Raw genomic sequence first — 6,000 nt, 5'->3', positions numbered from 1 at the left:
TGCCTTTTCTTGGAGGGGGAGGAGGAAGGACTGGGTGTTCAGCTGTCTCACAAAGACCACAATAACTGCCAGCATTCCAGCAGTGCAACACAGTCATCCTCTCAGCCTTGTTCTGTGTAAGGATACCTGGAAACTGAGAGCTTTTAAGGTTCTGTAGCAGACATGAGGATATGACCCCTCAGTGGTTGAAGGCTGCTTTTATCTTCTCATCAGAGAAAAAAAAAGTTTATTATCCAACTAGCCATGAGATTTAAACTGGGGCACATAGGAGTTTGATTTCTTTTCAGATAAAAAAGATGTTATAAATGAGAATTTTATCTTTCATGGAGGCGTGACAAAGTATGAGACAGAATCCTTCTTGATTACAATCTTCCATCATTTTGATTTTATAATTACTGAATGGAATCAATCAGCTTTCAATTGTTACCTTGGCGAAAGATTAAAACATCATTACTTGTCATACATATTTCACACTTTAGCAAATTTTAATAAACTGAATGCATGAGAAACGGTCGTATTATCTTTCACAGCACTGGGATGCTAATGACATTTCTATTGATTTTAATTCACATTTGTTGGTCAAAATAACTCAGATTCAGGCAAGGCACAGACTTCCATAATCAACACTAACAAATGAAGACTGCTGAGCACTGAAATGACTAAAATGGAACCATTAATCAGAAATATCATAAAATAATTGCCAGTGAGTTAGGGAGGTCTTATCTTCCTAATGATCATCTTTTACAGTCTATCGATCTGTTTATAAGGGGTACGTGTTGGTGGTATCTCCATGAGAGCCCTACAGAGGAGGTAAAGGAGAGCAGCACAAAGTGATGACACAAGACGAGCAGGGATCTCAAGCAACACAAGATGAGCAGGGATCTCAAGCAACACAAGATGAGCAGGGATCTCAAGCAACACAAGACGAGTAGGGATCTCAAGCAACACAAGACGAGTAGGGATCTCAAGCAACACAAGACAATCACGGATCTCAAGCAACACAAGACAAGCAGGGATCTCAAGCAACACAAGACGAGCAGGGATCTCAAGCAACACAAGATGAGCAGGGATCTCAGACACAGCTGCCCACCAGCCATGACAGCCCTTTTCACAGCCCAGTGTCTTGGCTGAAAGCTGGGGTGCCTCTTCAGGGATCTAGCCTTAGCTTGCTGTGTGGGAGACATTTTCCTCATGGCACTCATCATCCAGGCCAGCAAGGACAAGCCCTCTGGACCCCCAGCAGTGGGGGCCAGCAGTAGCTTTTACACCTGCACTGGTCAACTCCACAACACCATGCATACGTCAGGTCTCATTCCTGCTGTGCCAGCCTTTTATATGCAAGGCAGCAATGCTTCTTCCATGAATAAAGTGATGGGGAGCATGTTTGGGAGGTTCTTTGTGGTTTCTGGATACCTTTTAAATATAAATTATAGGGCAGTCTGTTTGTCTTACCACACATACTGTGAGCAAACCAATACACAAGTTATCCAACTGACCTAAATACTCCCGTCTATTAAGATAAGTAGAGATCCTACTCAATATTCCTGAAAGTTTTTGAAGTATTGTGCAACCAACACTTTTTTTTTTTTTTTTCTGAGTCGTATTTTGTTGTTTGAACTCATACTGGTGCTTTCTCTTCTACTTCTAAGCATGATTTAATAGCAAGATGATGTAATTATATCTTGAATTACTCAGACTTCATTACTATTATCAATACATTACAGAACATTTACTAATATATTCTGAAATGCTATAAATAATTAAAACTTAAATACATTTTTTGAATTAATAGACACATCTTGTGATACATTTTCTTCCTTATTCTCCTGTGGTCCAATACTGGGATGCTATTAGCCTACAGACCTGCTAGCTCTTAAAAATCAACTCATCTCTAAGCCCTTGAGGATAGGTAGAGGTAGCTTTAAAATTGAGCACACGCAGAAGTGTTTGCAAGACCAAGATTAGTTTTATTTCCTACAACTGATCTCCTTGAGCTCCCATGTCACCCAGTGGAATAAGTAGGCTTACCATCCCGTATGGTAACCCAATAATATCGTCTCAAGCCTTTACTGTTTTAATGCATGCACTCACAGATATACACTATTCACTTCTAGCAGAATTTCGCCAGGCTCTGAGCACATTAGCAGAACTCTAAGTTAGCTGAATTAACAGCTGATCTCTGTGATTCCCACAAGAAATCTTAATTGTCCCTCTTATCATCATCACCAAAAGTAAATATGGGTGGGTAGGAGTACTATATGTCATGGTTTTAATGTGTGTAATGCAAAACAGTACATTTATTAGCGCCCTTAAATTGGATGTGTTTGTTCTAGTGGTGCTGTGGGTTTTGTTTCAGAAGTCTCCTGTACAGAAGTATGAATGTATAATTCCATCTCTTTCTTTGGTAAAAATTAAGACTTAAGACCCAGCTTTACCAGGCATAGAGAATGTATACCTACTGTGGTAACCGGTAGAAACCATGCCCCATCCTGTTACATACAGTGTATGCACACACATGAGCATTCAACAGTCCCTGCCCTAAAAAAATTGCTACCACATTTGCAATGCATCACACAATAGCAAAGTGGATTATATATATCATTCACTGCAAATCATTTAACTACACAAAGAAAGTGAGATACAAGTACTTAGAAAACAGAATGTGGAGTGTTTCTTGGTATATTCTTGCTGAAAACAAAGGACAATTTCCCTGCATTTCCTCTGTTGTAGAGATTATCAGTTACTCAGTGAATCTGGGTCCTCCAAGATTTGTGCTGTGAGCAGAGGCAAGCCAGGGTTTGAGGTTCACTTCAACATTGTACAGTACTGAATGTAATCCAAAGCTATCAGGAGGGACAGAGGTGACATCTTTAGACTTTGGCATGGATGAGTAGATATTTACAGATGTGAACTGGAAATGTAAGAAAGAGCTGCACAAAGCTGCATCAGCTCAGAGCTGACTCTGAAATGTTTTAAAAATCTATCAATCAGGTGTAAGTGCATGTCACTGAGTCACGTTACACATGGGTACCACATTTCAAGGCTGTTCAAGTTTTATTGATATTCTCCCACTTCTATCAGACTTATCTGCGAGGTTAACAAAGGCATTCCTGTAAGCAGCAGAAATACAGCAAAATCACATACTTATTTTAAGATCTAACTCTGCTAAGGGTAGAATACAAATACATATGTCAGGAAAATTGAACTGAGCTTGGAGCCATAATGAAGTGAAATCACAGAAGCAGCCAGTGTTCTGGACAAGCAACACCAAAAAACACTGGGAATCACAGAACCAGCCAGTGTTCTGGACAAGCAACACCAAAAAACAATGGATTGTAAATATTAATCTTCTCTTACTCCAAGATGATAAAACATTCTTCCCTTGTCCCCCTCCACCTCTTCAGAATGAGAGATGCAACAACCTTCAAATGCTTAGCAGAAGCACATGATATACAGATATTTTTTTTATGCTTATTTGGTCTTAAAAAATCACTAGTCCAAGCAAAACTGCCTGTGCACTTGCTTTCAGTTTGAGTCCCCCAGGAAGGTCTCCTAAATAACTTGTTCACATCCTTAAAATCAAGAAATTCCAGCCTCCGAATTTCCTTGGCAACAGGTGAGCAGCCAGCAAAACATCCTCTGGTATCAGCCAACAGGACTTCATGTCTTCACCAGGAAAACCTGGTACCACAAAAAACAAAACCACACTAACTCACAAGGAAGCCAGCAGCATTTTTCTTCTGATTACAGGGGCTTGGGAATAATCAGACACTGTCCTTCATATCCAAAAGCACAAGAAAAGACAATCAGTTTTTATCTTGTTGATGATTTGTTGATTAATGGCTCCAGTCGAGGTCATTTACTGCATATCCAACATGACAGATGCAACACACTGTGGTAATAATCTCAAATCAGAGGGACATCAAAAATGAGCCTCGAGGACGGAATTCTCCTTTTCCTATTCCGACATAGTGGCCATTTATAAAGCTACGACAAGCCTCAAAGTGCACCTTGAGACACCAAATTTAAACATAGGACCCTGACTTGCAAAGTAAAATGAATGTAAAAAAGTGTACTCCCTGTATGTTTCAGCTTTAGAGGCCTCTTACAGTATCACTTTTAAAGGAAAAAAGAAGTGGATAAAATTATGGCAGTGACACAAAACCAATAAAGCAGATAAATCTGGAGTCAAGGAATCACTCTTACACTGCATCAGTCCCTAAGAGAATAAAGTGTGTTGCTAAACTAAAGCCTCATTAAGATGTCATGTACTTTTCCTGTTTTCCTTTCCATGGTCACTGGTTACCAGGGTTTCTACTTTCTAATCAGTTCCTTTTTAATATCTTGCTCATACTGGATGAAATATTGCCTCTACAGGCAGTCTGAGATTTTCCATTTACTTCAGCAGGACCAGGACTTCACATTCAGATTTCATTGTGCCTGTGGCTTGGTATAACCTTGAGATGCCCCTTCTGGCCTGCACCTCTGCGACTACCTGCCCTTCCCACCATTTGCCCACCAGGTATGCCCACAGCTTCACCAGAAGCAAGAAATTCCTACCTCTTATTGAGAACATGGTGCATATATGTCAATGTGTATGGATACAGATACAGATATGGTTATGCATATGATTCCAAGAAGGGAAAGATAAAGTATATACACCTAAATTAGAGATTCTGAACATCTGCAGGTCTCACTGCTGTGTGAGCTCACACAGTTATCCTGCCCAGGGATACAGCTGCACAGCCCAGGCCACCTCAGAGCATCAGGAAACTGGAAATGAGTTATATCCTGGTCCACAAGTTTTGCCTTCCCTCTGCTCTAAATTACGTGGGACCGTGGCTCCTGCAGGTCTGATAAGAGGTCAGGGCCATGGGGACATTCCTGTTCTCCCTTCACTGAGGGTCACAGCTCTCCTGGGGTTCTCACTTCAAGTAGTCCTCTGTTTGTCTGGTCTTGGGGTGACACAGGCAAGTCACCACCACGGGAGGAGAGATGCAGGTTTCAGGGCTGGGGAGGGGCTGCAGGTAAATAGGACTCTCTCGTAATTCGTTGATTTTGCCCTTCTCTTTTATAACCATAATACGCCTTCAACATCTTTATGGAAGTGTCAATTCTGCTGTTGTTATGTATTGTTAAAGAACCTATAAAAGCCTTATGACTCAAGGATCTCCAGCCAGAAGAAAAGAGCTTAAAAATGGAACAAAATTTCCATCCATAATTTAAATGGGCAGCTTTCCCATTGAAAAATGCTTTTCAATTTAAACTCTATTAACAGGAAATTAGGAGATCTCCCATCACAGTGTTATTGTTTATTTCAAAATGAAAACTAAGGACATAAAAACACGATCATCACAAATGTTTGATAGACCCAGAAATAAATTAAACCATTTTATTACATTTTTTTACTCCCAGTGTTTATCTTATAGTCTCTGGCAATTTAAATTTAATAGACAAATCCATTAAGAAGGTAATGCCAATTGAAATTTTGGGCCAACTCCTCATTGCTCTGGAATCAATGAGAGAACTGCCATTGATCTCCACATGATCAGGATTTAGATGGGGTGTTGGTATTAGCAGTACAGATACGCCAAAAGGGGATGACCCACGACCTTTCACATGACCAATCTTCCACTGGTGTCAAGAGGAGAACACTACTGTCATAGAATCATAGAATCAGCTCAGTTGGAAAAGACCTTTAAGATCATCAAGTCTAGCCTTTACCCCAGGACTGCCAAATCCACTACTAAACCATGTCACTGAGGGCCTCATCACACATAAAACAAAAGTTTCGTATGTGCTGTCTTGATTCACTTGTTTAAAATGTGTCCAGATACAGATGTAATGTGTATGCACTTTAGGATAAGCACGTGCATACGTTTATGTGTAGTTGTCGGTGCAGATGTGTATATGCACATATGTGAGCATCAGTATTCAACAGTACTGGCAAGGCGGCAATGAAACTGTAACATAAATGGGAAGCTGGTTCTGTGAATTTTG

The sequence above is a fragment of the Lathamus discolor genome, chromosome Z, assembly GCF_037157495.1.
Source record: "Lathamus discolor isolate bLatDis1 chromosome Z, bLatDis1.hap1, whole genome shotgun sequence".
NCBI classification, from domain to species: Eukaryota; Metazoa; Chordata; class Aves; order Psittaciformes; family Psittacidae; genus Lathamus; species Lathamus discolor.
This window is presented reverse-complemented; position numbering follows the sequence as displayed.